This window comes from Hyla sarda, chromosome 8 (assembly GCF_029499605.1).
Source record: "Hyla sarda isolate aHylSar1 chromosome 8, aHylSar1.hap1, whole genome shotgun sequence".
NCBI lineage: Eukaryota > Metazoa > Chordata > Amphibia > Anura > Hylidae > Hyla > Hyla sarda.
Genome location: NC_079196.1, coordinates 87,923,833 through 87,943,599, shown reverse-complemented (window position 1 = coordinate 87,943,599; position 19,767 = coordinate 87,923,833). Strand labels below are relative to the sequence as shown.

The following is a 19,767-nucleotide window of genomic DNA, read 5'->3' as shown; positions in this document are numbered from 1 at the left end:
TTTTATTCTAAACTATTTACAGTATCTTGAGTTATATGGTTTAGAGTGCAAATGTTTCCTCCTTACCTTTTCTCAAGGTTTAACATATCACAAAATGTGTGTCACGAGATAACTTCTTAATGACAATAAATTTAAATGTACATCATGGTGCCGTGGTACTTAACACACCATGACGTACATTTACGTGCTTCCATGACAGAGAGTACCGGAATGGTGCTCGAGTAATGTCCAGCAGGTAACGGCTGCTATCAGCAGCCAGAACCTGCCGGTAATGGCGGACATCCGCAATCGCGTGGATTTCCGCCATTAACCCCTCAGATGCCATGATTAATACACATGCATCTGCAGCAGTGCAGTATTTTGAATGGATGGATCAATACATGCATCTGCAGCAGTGCAGTACATTGAATGGATGATCGGATCGCCCGCAGCGCTGCCACGGGGATCCGATCATCCAGCATGGCAGCCGGAGGTCCCCTCACCTGGCTCCGGCTGTCTCCCGGGGTCTTCTGCTCTGGTCTGAGATCGAGCAGACCAGAGCAGAAGATCACCGATAACACTGATCAGTGCTATGCTCCATGCATAGCACTGAACAGTATTAGCAATCAAATGATTGCTATAAATGGTCCCCTTTGGGGACTTTTAAAGTGTAAAAAAAAGTTAAAAATTTTCAAATAAAAAAGTTAGAAAAAATTGAAAAATCCCCTCCACCAATGAAAAAGTAAAATATCAGTTTTCCCATTTTACCCCCAAAAAAGCATTAAAAAAAATTATTAATACACATATTTGGTATTGCCGTGTGTGCAAAAGTCTGAACTATTAAAATATATTGTTAATTATACCATACGGTGAACAACGTAAACATTAAAAAAAATTGTCCAAAATTGCTTCTTTTTTTGTCACATTTTATGCCAAAAAAAAATTATATAAAAATATTACAAAATGTAAAACCTAAGCGAAAGTGGTACTGACAAAAACTACAGATCATGGCGCAAAAAATGAGCCCTCATACCGCCCCATATACGGAAACATGATAGAGTTATAGATGTCAAAATAGGGCAATTTCAAACATACCAATTTTGTTAAAATGGTTTGAGATTTTTTTTTTTTAAGCGGTACAATTATAGAAAAGCATGTACCATGGGTATCATTTTTATCATATTGACCCTCAGAATAAAGAAAACAACCGGATAGTATACAGTGGGAAAACATAACCTTCCAAAATTTGCTAAATTGCTGTTTTCTTTTCAATTTTCCCAAATAAATATTTGTTTGGTTGTGCTGTACATTTTATGGTAAAATAAGTGATGTAATTACAAAGTACAATTGGTGAAGCAAAAAACAAGCCATCATATTGGTCTGTGGATGGAAATATAAAAGAGTTATGATTTTTAGAAGGCGAGGAGGAAAAAACGAAAATGCAAAAATTAAATTGGTCTGGTCCTTAAGGCGTTAAAAAAACAAACCATGATGTCATGATACTATGTTATGAGATGTATGACAGGATTGATGTTCCTTGAGGGATACCCAAATAGAAAATTATTTAGATAAACAAAAAAATGGTCAGAACATTAACCCCTTTAGGACGCAGGATTTTTCAGTTTTTGCATTTTAACCGTATGGACCTAAAAATCCATATTATGGCTTATTTTTTGCATCACCAATTCTACTTTGTCATTTTACCCAAAAATCCACGACAAAACGGAAAAAAAAATCAAAGAAAAAACACCATTTTGTCATTTTTGGGGGCTTCCGTTTCTACGCAGTGCATATTTCGGTAAAAATTACACATTATCATTATTCTGTAGGTCCATACGGTTAAAATGGTACCCTACTTATATAGGTTTAATTTTGTCGTACTTCTGGAAAAATCATAACTACATGCATACTTTTAAATGTATACTTTTAAAAATGACCTCTATAACTTTTTTATTTTTCCACGTACAGGGTGGTATGAGGGCTCATTTTTTGCTCCGTTATCTGAAGTTTTTATTGGTACCATTTTTGTTTTGATCTGACTTTTTGATCACTTTTTATTCATTTTTAATGGTGTAAAAAGTGACCAAAAATACGCTTTTTTTGAATTTTTTTCACGTGTACGCCATTGACCGTGCAGTTTAATTAACGATATAATTTTAAAATTCGGACATTTACGCATGCGGTGATACCACATATGTTTATTTTTATTTACACTGTTTTATTTATTTTTTTATGGGAAAAGGGGGGGTGATTCAAACTTTTATTAGGGAAGGGGTTAAATGATCTTTATTAACACTTTTTTTTTAATACTTTTTTTTTGCAATGTTATAGCCCCCATAGGGACCTATAACACTGCACACACTGATCTCTTACACAGATCACTGGCATGTATTAACACGCCTGTGATCAGTGTTATCGGTGCTTGACTGCTCCTGCCTGGATCTCAGGCACGGAGTGGTCATTCGCTGATCGGACACCGAGGAGGCAGGTAGGGTCCCTCCCAGTGTCCTGTAAGCTGTTCGGGATGCCGCGATTTCACCATGGCGGTCCCGAACAGCCCGACTGAGCAGCCGGGATAGTTTCACTTTCAGTCAGCTTTGATCGCCGCGTCTGAAGAGTTAATACAGGGCATCACCGCGATACGTCCTTCGTCATTAAGGAGTTAATGTGAATAAAGTGCAAGATAATGCACATAAGGCATAAAAACCCTTGGGCAGAATATAGAATCAGTGATACAGTTCTAACCTTAGTATCTGAGGAAAGGGATTTAGGAGTAATTATTTCAGAAGACTTAAAGGTAGGCCGACAATGTAATAGAGCAGCAGGAAATGCTAGCGGAATGTTTGGGTGTAAAGGGAGAGGTATAAGCAGTAGAGAGGGAAGTGCTCATGCCGCTGTACAGAACACTGGTGAGGCCTCACTAGGAGTATTGTGCGCAGTACTGGAGACCGTATCTCTAGAACAATATAGATACCTTGGAGACAGCTTAGATAAGAGCAAGTAAACTGGTACATACACTGCAGGATAAAACTTATGAGAAAGGTTAAAGGATCTTAAAGGGGTTATCCAGGAAAAAACTTTTTTTTCTATATCAACTGGTTACAGAATGTTAAACAGATTTGTAAATTACTTCTATTAAAAAATGTTAATCCTTTCAATCTTAATCCCGAGACACGTGTCTCGGGAACCGCCCAGTTTAGAAGAGGTTTGCTATGGGGATTTTCTTCTGAACCGGGCGGTTCCCGGGACACGTGTCATCAGAGGAGTTAGACAGAACAACTCAACTTCAGAAACTCATAAGTACTGAAAGGATTAAGATTTTTTAATAGAAGTAATTTACAAATCTGTTTAACTTTCTGGAGCCAGTTGATATATATATAAAAAAAAGTTTTTTCCCGGATAACCCCTTAAAAGGGGTACTCCGGCGTTAAGACATCTTATCCCCTATCCAAAGGATAGGGGATAAGATGCCTGACCGTGGGGGTCCCGCCGCTGGGGACCCCATGATCTTCCACGTAGCACCCCGCTAGAATCAGCACCCGGAGCGTGCTCGCTCCGGGTCTGATTACTAGCGATCACAGGGACGGAGCATAGTGACGTCATGGCTCCACCCCTGTGTGACATCACGCTCCGCCCCCTCAATGCAAGCCTACGTAGACTCCGTCCCTGTGATCGCTAGTAATCAGACCTGAAGCGAGCACGCTCCGGGGGCTGATTCTAACGGGGTGCGGCGTGGAAGATCACGGAGGTCCCCAGCGGCGGGACCCTCGCAGTCAGGCATCTTATCCCCTATCCTTTGAATAGGGGATAAGATGTCTTAGCGCCGGAGTACCCCTTTAACATGTATAGCTTGGAAGAAAGACAAGACCGAGGAAATGAACAAGGTAAAGGAGGAGAGTATATTTAAAACAACCACAAGAGGACATAGTCTTACATTAGAGGGACAAAGGTTTATGCAGTAATATCAGGAAGTATTACTTTACTGAGAGAGTAGTGGATGCATGGAATAGCCTTCCTGCAGAAGTGGCAGCTGCCAATACAGTGAAGGAGTTTAGGCATGCATGGGATAGGAATAAGGCTATCCTTCATATAAAATAGGGCCAGGGATTATTCATAGTATTCAGAAATATTGGGCAGACTATATTGGCCAAATGGTTCTTATCTGCCGAGACAGTCAATGTTTCTATTGCTATATGTATTAGTGTGTGACCACCCACAGATTTTCAAAGAAATTTCAGCTTGTAAAGGGTTTTGCTAGCATCATACAACATTTTATTTAAATAGGAAGAAATTAAAGTCCTTAACTAAGTTCAAAGAAAGGGAAGAGAGGACACATCTGTATGTTGAGCCATGAGGAGCCGTAAGAAACATACATTTGTTTATTTATACAGCTCCCTTAGAACTCGAAGGGCCTTTGCCATTAAGACAACAATTCACGTGACAAATTAAGGTATAAGCATGTCCCTTACACAACAGCTAGAGAAGCTAGCTTCTGCAAAGGGTGTCTCCCATCCTTGTTAAGAGAAATAGTTGCTCAGATAATACAACAAATCTTTAATAATGTTTTTGTATAGAGTAAGCTTCTAAGCTTCCCCTTGAAAAAACTACAGGCATTAAAAATTCTATCATGTGGCTGTATGAGAGAGAGAACTAAAGCTCTACATCAGAAACTATGAATCCCCAGCCCTTTTATAGATATATTATGGAATTAATCAGAACAAAGTGTTGACATAAAATAAGACGATATTCTAAGTTGGAGGAATTTTAGTTTCATAGGAAAAATAAAAATAAATGTTATTCTTATAATTGCTTCTCACAATTTACGTTGTTTCCCCTATAAAGAAGAGGCAGATGTCTTGGTCCTGCACTTTTGTAATGGAAATAGAAATAACATATTTTAGAAAAACTGATATTGCTGAGTTGGTAAAAAGAAATTCAAATATTTGAACAGTTGTTGGGGACGTACTGAGCTTTACGACGTGCACAGCATTATAAGAAGGCATTCTGCTACAGGGACAACGTTTCTCTTATTGAAAATTCGGAACAAAAATCTCCTTAGTCCTGTAAGATGATTCTAAAGTCTACAAGTTAAACTCTTTATCCTTGTCTCTGCATTAAGGTTTAGTGTCATGAATATCATACATAGAGATGGCACTATTATTGCCTTATTTATTTGGCGATTAGTTGTGGAAGTATGTTTCATGTGAGCTAACATGGTAGGGGTTCTAAACAGCTGCACATCCTCTATAAGCATAGGGAATGGAGATACATAACATATGGGCTATACACAGTATGTAGGGAATGGAGATACAGAACATATGAGCTATATACAGTATGTAGGGAATGGAGATACAGAACATATGGGCTATATACAGTATGTAGGGAATGGAGATACAGAACATATGGGCTATACACAGTATGTAGGGAATGGAGATACAGAACATATGAGCTATATACAGTATGTAGGGAATGGAGATACAGAACAAATGGGCTATATACAGTATGTAGGAAATGGAGATACAGAACATATGGGCTATACACAGTATGTAGGGAATGGAGATACAGAACATATGAGCTATATACAGTATGTATGGAATGGAGATACAGAACATATGGGCTATACACAGTATATAGGGAATGGAGATACAGAACAAATGGGCTATATACAGTATGTAGGGAATGGAGATAAAGAACATATGGGCTATACACAGTATGTAGGGAATGGAGATACAGAACATATGAGCTATATACAGTATGTAGGGAATGGAGATACAGAACAAATGGGCTATATACAGTATGTAGGAAATGGAGATACAGAACATATGGACTATACACAGTATGTAGGGAATGGAGATACAGAACATATGAGCTATATACAGTATGTATGGAATGGAGATACAGAACATATGGGCTATACACAGTATATAGGGAATGGAGATACAGAACAAATGGGCTATATACAGTATGTAGGGAATGGAGATACAGAACATATGGGCTATACACAGTATGTAGGGAATGGAGATACAGAACATATGAGCTATATACAGTATGTAGGGAATGGAGATACAGAACAAATGGGCTATATACAATACAGTATGTAGGGAATGGAGATACAGAACATATGGGCTATACACAGTATGTAGGAATGGAGATACAGAACATATGAGCTATATACAGTATGTAGGGAATGGAGATACAGAACAAATGGGCTATATACAGTATGTGGTATCGGCTCAGTCTTCAAACTTCTCGAGAATGTCTATATCTGGGATGTCCTAGCTCCGACTAATTCAGACAGTGTAGGCTGCCCTCGGAATCCGTAGTCTCAGCGTGCCCTTATTCTGTCCAATTTAATGTGTCTGTCCAAGAACTTGGTAGCTTTTTTGTTTTACTCACTACTACTAATTGACATCTCTTTGGACCATATGGTGGGAGTTCCCATAAACAGCCAAAGTCAAATTTAACACTTAAAATCAATTCCAGATCTTCTACTTCCTTAGTTTACCACAAAATAATGGGGAAACCGGCAACATTGGACCATAAAACCACTTGTTTGTCAACTGTTAAAATAACCTTGGGCATGTCAAAAGTCCAAAAAGTCTTCACTTATATCTCACACAATGCAGGTCTTTCAGTCCTTGCATTACCTAAAATATTTCAATGGCAATAGGTAAATTGAGTTTATCCTCCACATGATATACATGATTTGAAAATGTATTTGGAGATCATGCATAAAACTAATAGTATTACCATTTAACCGAAGGCATACACTGCAGGCTTTTATCACAGTTTTCTTTCAAAGATATCATATGTTATTTTTTTATTTTAACCAGAGATGCCTTGCCTTTGTTGTTAAGTATCAGGGGGTAGAAATGATTGCTATCAGAGTTCTTTTTCCAGCAGTTCCTTGAAGAGTGAGAAAACAGAATCACAATGACCAAACACAGAGAAGCGATTAAGTGGACACCCCATGTGGGATCGCGCTATACACGAAGCTTTGTGGACCCACAATGCAGAATCATTAGCTAACACCTTGGGGACTCTTTACAGCTTCACGTTTATGTTTATCTTCCAAGCTTTTCATTACCACCTTTTCCTCACAAATAGTCACACCTTAAGCCACTGAACAGCTGGAACTTACGGTCAACGTCAAATGAAGAGGTGCTTGAAACAAGATTCAATTTGCTGAGTACTTGGCCATATTATTCAATGAGCACACAATGTAAAATTGCATCTCTTTTTAAACTATTGAGTTAATGATTTTTAGCATAATAACAGGATGCTAAAAATTATTTTTAATTACAATAAAACATTGACAGGGGATTTTGTAAAGGCTTGCGTGGCAGTTTTTTCATGTAAAAAATTAGCACAGTTTTGTTTAAATTTGCTAATTTGCTTTGCACAAAAAATTTAAGGCGTTGTGTGTTTTCTGTAAGTTAATGTAAGGATTGAAAATTATAGGGCCTCATTTACAGTTTTTGTCTGGTTATTTTGGTGCAGAGTGTCTGAGACATGTCTGCGCCAGTCTGCGCCAGTTTGTGCCAGTTTGCGACAGTGTGCGCCTGAAAAATCCAACAAACCCGACATTGCACCGTGAAAAGCCTAAAAAGGGGTGTGGTCTGTCACAAAGGGGGCATGGTCAGCTCAAAAGGGGGCGTGGTTTCACAACCCGACCGATTTACTATTGAATTCACAGAAAATCCTGTGGTTAAATGGCTGGAATTATCGACCTAGAAAAAGCTGGTCAGAAAATATTCCCGACTTTTCCCAATAGTAAATAGAGATGAATCCTGCAAGTCTGAAGCAACTTTTCCCACTAGTAAAAACCCGACACTCTTAGTAAATGAGGCCCATAGTCTTTATCTACTGAATCCTAATGGAAAACAAAGATAAAAGCCATCCAGGACAACCAATTGTCACAGATTCTAAAAACACCACCGCATTCATCATTATATCACATCAAAACATCTAGTGGCAATTATGACATTGTGAAATATATATATATATATATATATATATATATATAGTGGGTGCACTATTTAACCTCTTAAGTACACAGTCTATACAGACTATTTTAGGCACACTGGTGGTTCTGGCATCCAAGTAATCCACAGCAAAATCTGCAACACCTTCATTTTGCTCTGACTTTGACCTCAATGAGCAAAACTTGCAACAGGTCCTCGACCATCGTTAGACATACAATAACACAGGTCAATGTACCCATGGAAAACTACAATAGTCCTCTGCAAATTTTCCATCCACCAATCCGAATGGAAATTCTGCAGCAAATCCAACCAACATGCTCAACTAATAAGGGATAGTCCCTCATAGAGAAGATAAGTAAACTGCTTAGCACATGAGTCACCGTTACGAGTATATATGGAAGCCAACACAGAAACATCCTCTTAATCTGCTCACCTCTAGTGGCAATCAATACATGAAAAGTATATCTTACACATAAACAGTAGATCAGATGGCACTCACTTTTCTTGCAGAGAAATCTTTTTTCCAACATGATGGGTACAGATGCCTTACTCGCATCAGTACCCGTCGTGTTGGAATAAAGATTTCTCTGCAAGAAAAGTGAGTGCCATCTGATCTATTCTATACTGTTTATAATAAGGAATAGTGCCCATAACCATCTTTGTATGATGGACAAAAATCCAGATTCAAATACCCATTAATGCAGAGTCTCTAACAACAGTCTGTCATAAACACTTCACGATATATTGGAATGCCATGGCACATGCTTGAAGGTTTATTAGGAAGCAGAGACATGCAAAGAGCAATCCTTAATAATAGGAAGTTCTTAAGTATAGGCTTTCATTTTCTTATTTTACAATTCTGGCACTAATTGTTCCACTCCAGAAAGCCACGGCGTACTTACAGTTAGGGGCCTTTGTCAGTTCCATTGTGATGAATGTATCAAGAGCTGCGCTGTAATTGTCTACTGTATTATACAGTCCTTTCTTATTATTACTTTAAGAGGCACCACAAAATAAGCATGACAGTCGGTTTTAATTTCTATTCAGAGAAGTAAATTTACTTTTATGTGAATATTAATTTGTTTCCTACTAGTATGTATGAGTGCCAACTGTTTTGTTCCTGGGGAGGACCCTCCTATGTATTAGAATGGAATACAGTAAAGAAATGAATGAATCTTGAAAAAGAAAAAAAAATATTTATATATATGTATGTATATATATATATATATATATATATATATATATCACTCTTTCAAACTAATTATAACATAGACGAAAGAAATAGTAAATGAACCCTTCAAAATGTGGTCTGTCACAAATATAGACACACTTTGTAATCTAACTAAGCAAACAATACAAACAGTTGTACTGTTCATTTCTTTTATTGAGCACACAGAGTAAATATACGATTTGCAAAATGTTGAGAAGAAATCTCCCGCATAAATTTCCCGCAAGTTTCAGTGTGTCAATATTCCTAGGATAAAAGCCAAAATTTCCTCCAATGTAGCTATGGGATTGAGAGGCGCTGGACACACAGACTAAAGGGATCTCAAGTTTAATCATCCATGATGCAATGCATTTCACAGTAAGACTGCTTCATCAGTTGCCCCATGAAGCAGTCTTACTGTGAAACGTGTTGCATCATGGGTGATGGCTTTTATGTTTGAGGTTGGACATGGAGCGGCTGCAGGCACTCAAATTACTACTTTGTTTCATAGTTACACTTGGTGGAGTGTAACTATGTGGTAAGCACCACTTTTACTATACCAATCCTGGTCTTAAACGTTATCACACTACGGAGCACTGTCTGTGTCTTATTTTAGTTAATATTCCTAGGATGTCTTACAAATAACCAAATGTTAAGGTCAGGATTTGAACTTGGCCATTCCAAAACACAAGTAGTGTTTTGGGTAACTGTCATTTATTTTACCCATAATGCAACACGTTTTAAGGTTGCTGATCACTTTGTCAGGCAAATCCTTCTTATGCCTGAGGAAGTGGTCAGCAAGCAACACGAAACACGTTACATTGTGGGTAAAATAGATGAATGTTTCCCTCTAGCCCTTTGTCATCATCTCTCCATCACCTACTGAAATTTCTGCATTTTGTTTGGGAGGTTTTTATAAGATTGAGTTTTACTATATGTGCAGCAGAATTGGTAGCAAGAGAATGAATGACTTGTCTGTTTTTTTATTGTTGTGGTTGGCGCAACCAACTTTGGTAAGTGCACATTTGCATTTTGCATCTTGCCGTATTCATAGGGCTGCTACATCATGGAGCGCTATTTCTCTTTCTTTTTGTAGTCCTCAGCTTTAGATCATGGATTGCAGCCCTCACATTCTCCTGTTAAATGTTTTGGTACACCTTTAAATTCATTGTTTCTTAATGTTAGCAAGGTGTCCACACCCTTAGGTAGCAAATCAGCCCCAAACTGTATCACTCATGGTATTTCTGTAAGATACAGCATTTCTTAGACTATGGACATTGGGGGACATTTATCAATGTTTGCTTATGTATTCCTTTTTTAGTTCTTTTTTTTTCTTACAATTTTTTTGCTTATCTGTGACTTATTTATCAGCTGGTTTCAGTCTGTGGATAAATTTCTTTCACTTAAGCAATTTTTTTTTCTTTGGTAGTGGCTTTTTCTGCTCCATGTCTGAGCTGGAGTAAATTTTGTAGGTTTTTTCATGTGATGCAACTTTTTTGCGACTTTCGCACTTGATAAATCTCTGACCACTGCAAGTCAAAAATCACTTTTTTCTTTGGTAAGCAAGTTTCTTTTTTGCTTAGGGCACTGAACATGCACAAAAAATAGAGTAGTGGAACATGTGATTTTTTTTGCGACAATTTTAAGCAAAAATAAACTACTAAATGCTTTGATAAATGTCCCCCATTGTGCAAACAACACCTTATGTTGTACTATTATTACAGCTTTCAGACCCTCCTAGATCTGTATGGTGCTGCTATTCCTATGTATCAGACAATATAATATGTGCTAACATAATGCATTTTTGCCAGTTTTTTTTTTACAGCCTAAAGCCTTCATAAAACACCTAAATTGTTCTTATAGGTCAAATTACTTTATCATTGTGGAAGTATTTTTAAGAACAATGCACTTTGAATAAGAAAATGCATCAAAAGTTCTTGTAGTGTGAACTGAAGCCAACCCACTTATTGACCTCAGTAGTTTAGGCTTCTGGTTGCTGGAGATCAGGCAGGTTATTAGGTTGGCCTCATTAGGTGAATTGCATAACCCTTCTCTCTGCAAAGCCAAAGGATTCAAGGAAAATGTAGGCAGCTCAAGAAAATAATTTCTGTTCTGAAATAGGAATTAGTATGACTGAAAACCCATGCCTGCCACATTAGCTAAAATAAGTAAGCACAAGGCATAAACAAGAACATCTACATTATTCTATAATAATAGCCTATTCTGCACTATATAAGAGCCCTGTGCAAGTATAAAAATGGAAAAGTTCAGCAACTTACAAAATAATATTATATTTTCTGTTTTGCGATTCCTCAATATAATCTATGAAGTAGCGCTACAACACTTGCAGTTGCAAAACTGCACCAAACACAAGATATAAAAACATTACATACAAAGGCACAGTCCAGGGGAATAAAAGGCATGTACACAGCAAGTCAAGCACAATATTTTTGCTCCTGCTTCCCTTACCATTGGTACCTGCACCACAGCATCCAAATAAATATATTTTTTATTGTCATACAAGGCCTTAATAGCATTATCATAAAAAGCATAAATATTACATTTGAATATGGATGTTTTTCACAATCCATTTTAACTCATGTAAAACATCCATAAGTATAAATAGGATGACATGCCGATTACACGCAGGAAGCAGAAATGTGCTAGAGACCTCTTTGAGAGGAAGCCAGTTCAGATTTGGCAAGCCTAACATACTGAAAGGAAAAGTCTCTCTTAGGAATTTTCTGGGAGGATGATGTCTTTTTTTAAGTTGTAGGATGTTGGCAGCTGCATAACAAGGGCTCATTCAAGGATCTGCTTGGATATTAGTCGACAGAATGATGCCATCCAAAGCCAAAGTCATTTAAATTAGGCCATTTGTGGCTGTCAGAAATCGGCTTACATGAATTAAACATATTATCTATGTATATTAAACAAGGGCTTAAAGGTAATGTGTCACCAAGGTATACTTATTTCAATTAGATGTCTGTAACATGCTCTAGGTTCTCTTAACTAGGGTGTGCAGTTGTCCCTTCAACCAAAAGGGGCTAATATAGTAACCATTAGAAAGATGCAACATATTCAAATGAGCATACTGTATATGGTGGTTACCCATCTAACATAGATTGTCTTATATTGGCACCAGTGAAACCCTGTCCTCCTTATGGCTTTCCTTTGAAAACGTAAGCTCCAGTCATGCTAAAGCAAGCGAAGGCTACTCTATATATTGTTTAGCAGTACTTTCCAAAAGAGTGTTGAATTTATTACATTATATGTAGTCAATTTGAAGTGTTAGGGGTATTCTTTTCATTCTTTTTTGTTATCAAGCCAAATAAAGTAGATAAGATCTGTCCCTCTACTGTGGATATGGTAGAATAAATACTATAAAACATAAGGCTGCATTCAGTTTTGCTGTGATAAAACATATTTTGTGTATACTGCATGCAAAGTGAATGTATTAACTTTAATTGTCTCGGCACTTTCCTATAAAGTATGAGACAGACCTAGAATTTATAAGTCTAACAAAACCACGTCTGTCTGATGTGAAATAAAACCTAACAGAAGGAGGGAACATCAGACGAACAAATATTTGAAGAGAAAATAGGTATGGGAGGAGGAAAGCCGGAAGATATGTCTGAGTCTATCCAAGCAGTCAATCTCAAGAGACACGGGAGACTGCAAACCTTAAAAACATCTGGAAATAAATTCAAAAGGTTGGACTATGACATGAATAGAAAACTCATAACAATACAGTAACCCCATGACATGCGATGACCCCGACATATGATAAAATCGACATACGATGGCCTCTCAGAGGCCATTGCATGTCGATGTCAGCATAGACATACGATGCTTTTATATGTCGGGGCCATCGCATTAACTGCTATCCTACAGCGCAAAATGCTTAAGCTGCTGTCGGATAGCAGTTTAAGCATCCCGGACAGGTTCACTTACATATCCCCGCTGCTCCGGGTCCACTTCGCGATCCTCCGGCATCTTCTGTATCTTCTCCAGTGTCCGGGCCTCGCTTTCCAGCGTCGTTATTACGTCAGTGCGCACGCCGTGCCGGCGCAGCAGCGTAATAACGTCACCAGAAAGCGAGGCCCGGACCCTGCAGAAGATGCGGAAGAAGCCGGAGGATCCCGAAGAAGACACCGGAGCAGCGGGACAGCATCGGGAGCCCCTAGGACAGCATCAGGAGCGGTGAGGATGCGGTCCGGAGCGGCAGGGACAGGTGAGTGTAACTTCCTATACTTTACATTGCACGGATACCTCAACATACGATGGATTCGACAAACGATGGGTCGTTTGGAACGAATTACCATCATATGTTGAGGGACCACTGTACTCACACTTTGTAATACTGGCACATGGTACTGTACAACAAAGGGTTATTTTTGGAGACTTTCATTGGCTGGTAGACTGCAGCCACAAAAGTAGCATTACTTGATATCTTATTCAAAAATAATAATATTAAATTCACTCTTTGTGTTTAGCCTGCTATAATTCCATTACTGGGACACTCTCCTGTTTTGAAGAGATTGATAGTACGGTTTCTATTACCTTCCAGTTTTACAAGTATATGTCTGAACTATTGTGTCACTTAAACAAGCAAAGAAGTAAATGAGAGGAGACAGGCTGAATGCAACAATACAGAATCCTATGCTTAAGCAGGGAAAATAACATACTTTTCAACTTGTATTGTAACAATGCGTTTGTTTCAACTAGTGCTCCGGCCAGACACGCTGTCCGCGAGCGCTCTCCTGCCCCATCCTCCTCTACCGGCTGTGCCGCGGTTCGCATCGTGGTACGTGCTCGCATGCAAATGCCGGCGTGTGTGGACCCGCCCTCTAGGGGTGCCCTTAATTGGTTGCTGCTGCTCGCTGACACTATCAGTGTCAGCACTTCCTGTTTCCCCTTGCCGGATCTTTGTGCTCACTAGCCCTAGAAAAAGCGTTTCTGTTGTGTGTTGTCTACAGTGTTCTAGACCTCTAGCTTTGTTCCTGACCACGCTCCTGTGCCGCCTGCCCTGACCTCTTGCCTGTCCAGACTATGAGTTTGCCTCATCCTACCTGTGCCACGTAACACCTCAGCAGCCAGTGTGGACGAGTCATAACAGGGGTAGCGACCTGGGTGCCGCCTGCCGCAGCAAGTCCTTCCCACTTTGCTGGTGAAAACCAGTGGCACCTTAGACTCCACTCCCTGGTATGGCTAATGCCATCATCCACACAGGTTCAGCGGATTCCCTGCTCACTGCCGTTTCAGTAAGATCCGGCCATGGATCCCACTGGGGTGCCTCTGCCTGATGTCATGGATCTTTCCAAGGAGACTCTTCAGTTGGCGATTACGCGGTTCAATTCCACACCTTAGCTTCCGAATTGGCCTGGAATGACGAGGCCTTGTGTGCTACATTCAAAAAAGGACTTTCTAGTAGGATCAAGGATGCTCTCACTGCACGAGATCCTGCGTCTACTCCAAGTGAACAAATCCTTTTGGCCACTCGGATTGATGTGCGATTTGCTGAGAGGCAGGAAGAACTTTGTTTGGAGAGGGAAACTGTCCGTACACGGTGATTTCCCCGTCTGGCACCCATGTTCCAATGTTCTCCTTTATCGTCTCCATTGCCTTCTGCCAAAGAGGCTATGCAAGTGGATCGAACTCGGCTAACACAGCAGTGAGAATTTATGCCCCTATTGTGCCAGCCCAGAGCACTTTCTCAAAGTCTGTTCTTTACGTCCACAGAGTCCGGGAAACGCTCGCACCTAGGGCATGTAGGAGAGGCATCCCTGCTTCTCCTCGTTTGACCATGCTTGTCCGAGTCTATACCTCTTCTAAGTCATCTTTCTTCGCCTCAGCCTTTTTGGACTCTGGTTCCGCAGGAGATTTTATTGCTGCTTCCTTGGTCCATAAACATCGTCTCCCAGTGACTTGCTAAGCCTTTGTATATTTCTCCTGTCAATGGAGAAAACCTTAATCGCACGGTGCTTTTCTGCACTGAACCTCTCATCATGCAAGTAGGAGTCTTCCATAAGGAGAAGATTGAGTTCTACGTGCTTCCTCGGTGTACTTCAGAGCTTCTTCTTGGTTTTCCTTGGCTTCAACGTCACACTCCACGTCTCAACTGGAAATCTGGTGAGGTCACTTGTTAGGGACCTTTTTCCAAAACCACTGTCTTGAGTCTACCAGCCTAAAACTGTCTCTTCGCCTACTTCTATGCCGAGCCTTCCTCTTCCTTATCAGGATTATTCTGATGTGTTCTGCGAAAAGCAGGCCAACTCTCCACCACATCATTCTTATGTCCTATTGATCTACAGCCTGGGACTATGCCACCATAGGGGAAGAATTTATCCTTTGTCAGTCCCAGAGATGCAAGCTATGACCAAATATATCCAAGAGAACCTCCTCCAAAAGGGTTTCATCTGAAAATCCTCCTACCCTGCCGATGCTGGATTCTTCTTTGTCGGGAAGAAGGATGGTTCTCTCCGTCCTTGTATAGATTACCGGATGTCACGTTCACACCCTATCGGTCCAGCCAAGATGCTAGAGAGAGTGTGATGGTGCAAGGGTTAAGGCCACCAGACCTCTGGGTATACACTACTAGTCTCAGCAAGTCACCAAATTAACCCTTAGATAAACGTGTTTCCACCAGAGCTGCCTTCAGAAAGGTGAGCTCATATATTTAGAGATCAAAGACCAGAGCTGATTAATTAAACATTTAATCTGATAAAAGGTATCACAGTGCTATGCATAAAAATAAACAAATTACATACAGTTACAAAAATATATAAAAGAGTTTGGCAAGACAAATTCAGAAAACAAAAGATGAAGTTCTTACAACATAATGATATAGCAGTCCATGAGAGTGAGTTCCAGCTGTTCTTAGGATGGTCTTGTCAGCTTGTTGCACAGCCTTGAACACCCTGAGTCTAGCATTGTTAAATATTATATATCTGCCTTTTTGTAAGGGAGACTCCATTCCCCCCTCCCCTCTGATCCCACCAGGGGGTCTTCTCTCTTCCTGGCCCCTTATCTGTTTGATTATATGATGGGACCAGAGTGCATGACTTCAAAAAAGCCTTTGACTTTAAAGGAGATCTAAACAAACAGCCAGACCCCCCAATAAAATGTAATACACAAAAAACAAAGGATACACCGTCTGAATGACCCCTCACCCATGTCTTATAAAACACATGTATGTTTCCATAATCAGGCCTTGGGCCTGACACCGGAGATTAAACAAAATCACGATCAAGAATCACTATCCTCTGCCTTTGATCTCTGAACTCTTGGATCGTCTACGGGGTGCCAAGATTTTCTCCAAATTGGATATGCAGGGAGCTTACAATCTCATTCTAATACATGAAGGAGACGAATGGAAGACGGCCTTGAATAGCTGTGATGGACACTTTGAGTATTTCGTGATACCTTTTGGCCTTTGTAATGCTCCTGCTGTCTTCCAGAAATTCGTTAATGACATCTTCCAAGATTTTCTTCATACATATGTAGTGGTGTATCTTGATATTCTGATTTTCTTGTCCAATTTGGAGAAGCATCACTCTCCTGTCCAACAGGTTCTTCAGCGCCTCAGGAATAATCATCTCTATGCCAAGCTTGAGCAATGTCTATTCGAAGAGTGGCAACATCTTTTGGAGGGTTTTTCTCATCCAGTCAGCATCTGCACGGATCATAAGAATCTCTTATATCTTCAGTCTGCTCAGCGCCTGAACCCTCGGCAGGCTAGATGGTCTCTTTTATTTTCCAGGTTTAACTTCTTTATTCATTTCCTTCCAGCGGATAAGAATGTCTGAGCCAATGCCCTCTCTAGGTCCTCCGATGTGGTTGGGCTGGATTCCACTCCACGGCATATTGTATCACCTGAGTGTTTGATTTCTGCTGCTCCAGTTGACCTCCAGCAGGTTCCACCTGGAAAATCCTTCGTGCCACCTTAACTGAGACGTAGAGTTTTGAACTGGGGTAATTCTTCTTTACTGGCTGGACATTCAGGAGTACGAAAGTCCTTCCAGTTTCTCTCTGCATTATTGGTTGCCACACCTAGAACGCAATGTCACAGATTTTTTCCATTCCTGTGTTATCTGTGCCCGCGACAAGACTCCACCGCAGAGACCTGCAGGACTCCCTGGTCTCACATTGCTATGGACTCTATCACCGATCTGCCACCTTCCTGTAACAATACAGTCATCTGGGTGGTTGTTGATCAGTTCTCTAAGATTGCTCATTTCATTCCTTTACCTGGTCTTCCATCTGCTCCTCTCTGCTACTTTCTTCAATATATCTTTTGCTTACATGGCCTTCCTACTCATATTGTTTCGGATCGTGGGGTGCAATTTGTTTCCAAGTTCTGGTGGGCCCTCTGTTCATGTCTAAAAAAACAAGCTGGACTTTTCTTCTGCTTATCATCCCCAGAAAACGGCCAGGTAGAAAGAATAATTCAAATCCTGGGAGATTATCTTCATAATTTTGTCTCGACCTGACAGGACGATTGGGTCGATCTCTTACCCTGGGCGGAGTTCTCCTACAATCACAAAGACTGAGTCTGCAAAGACGTCTCCATTCTTTGTAGTCTACGGTCATCTTCCTAATACTCCTCTACCTCTTCCAGCCTCTTCTGGTGTGCCAGCTATTGATGAAAGAGTTCGAGATTTCATGTCTATCTGGCAGGAGACCTGGCGTTTTTTGCTTCATGCCTCCTCCCGTATGAAATCTCAGGCGGATAAGAAGAGAAGGCCTCCTCCGACTTTCTCTCCTGACAACAAGGTCTTGCTCTCATCCAAATACATCCGTTTCAGGGTTCCCAGCTACAAAATGGGCCCTCGATTCCTGAGACCATTCGAAAGTTTGCAAAAAATTAATCCGGTTTCATTCAAGCTCTGTCTGCATTCCTCCCTACGTATTCCAAATTCTTTTCACGTATCCCTTCTCAAGCCAGTTGTTATCAATCGGTTTTTGAAAAAAGATATTGTTTCCACTCCCATGTCTGGTTCTTCTGATGTCTTTGAAGTTAAAGGGGTACTCCGCCCCTGGCATCTTATCCCCTATCCAAAGGATAGGGGATAAGATGTCAGATCGCCGTGGTCCCGCTGCTGGGGATCCCGGGGATCGCCGCTGCGGCACCCCGCCATCATTACTGCACAGAGCGAATTTGCTCTGTGCGTAATGACGGGCGATACAGGGGCCGGAGCAGCATGACGTCACGCCCGTCCCCTTAATGCAAGTCTATGGCAGGGGGCGTGACGACCGCCACACCCCCTCCCATAGACTTGTATTGACGGGGGCGGGCCGTGACATCACGAGGGGCGGATCCGTGACGTAACGATGCTCCGGCCCCTGTATTGCCTGTTATTACCTGCAGAGTGGCCCCTGTATTGCCTGTTATTACGTGCAGCGGGACCCCGGCGATCTGACATCTTATCCCCTATCCTTTGGATAGGGGATAAGATGTCAAGGGGCGGAGTACCCCTTTAAGGAGAGTATGGTGACGTTCCGACTCTCTGCAATTTAAACTGCCAGTAAACCCTTAATCAGTGTCAGCACTTCCTGTTTCCCCTTGCCGGATCTTTGTACTCACTAGCCCTAGAGAAAGCATTTCTGTTGTGTGTTGTCTACAGTGTTCCAGACCTCTAGCTTCGTTCCTGACCATGCTCCTGTGCAATCTGCCCTGACCTCTTGCTTGTCCAGACTATGAGTTTGAAAGGAGCAGCAGAATAAAAGGACCCTTGTCTAGGTGCTGTTCGTAGTTCCAAGATAATTAGACACAATTGTGTAAGAAGAAAGTGCCAGGAGGCACTGTATTAATTATTTCCAATGACGCGTTTCGAACGGTTAATCTTCCTTCATCAGATTGGCATACCGACTACGAGTTTGCCTCATCCTACCTGTGCCACATAACACCTCAGCAGCCAGTGTGGACGAATCATATCAGGGGTAGCGACCTGGATGCCGCCTGCTGCAGCAAGTCCATCCCGCTTTTTGGTGGGCTCTGGTGAAAACCAGCGGCACCTTAGACTCCGCTCCCTGGTACGGCCCACGCCATCATCCACACAGGTTCAGCGGATTCACTGCTCACTGCCATTTCAGTATAATTGAATTAAAAGTTTAGACAACAGAATATCAGGAAAAAAAAATGCCTAGCTTCTTCAATAGTTATGATAACTGAGAACCTAAAGAGAATATGGCAGCTCTATATAAAGCTCAGAGCTGCAGACATTGGGCAACTACTGATAGCTAATTGGAGATAAAACAAATGATACATGCCCATTGTTTACAAAGTTATAAAATGCTGTTTTACTTCTAAGCTCAAGAGTGCTAAAAGTGTTGCTGAGCTGCAGCATGCACTCCTTCTCCTTTCCCCACCCCTCCCTGATTGGCTTCCAGCACTGAGACTTGCACATTAATCCTGCAGAGCAGGAAGGGTTAGAGCCGGGAGAAAGTGTGCATGCTGCAGCTTTGCACTTCCTGGAAATAGAACTGCATATAAGAGACTGTTGTTGCTCGCGAATATTCGCAATGCGAATTTTATTTGCGAATATCGCATATTCGTGAATTCGCGAATATTCGCGAATATAGCACTATATATTC

At 40.8% G+C, this 19,767-nt stretch overlaps 1 protein-coding gene across 4 annotated transcripts in view; it reads right to left on the bottom strand.

Moving 5' to 3' along the window:
• ERBB4 (erb-b2 receptor tyrosine kinase 4) overlaps nt 1–19,767 on the bottom strand; it is a 1,050,606-nt gene that overhangs the window by 138,252 nt on the left and 892,587 nt on the right. The window lies entirely within an intron of this gene.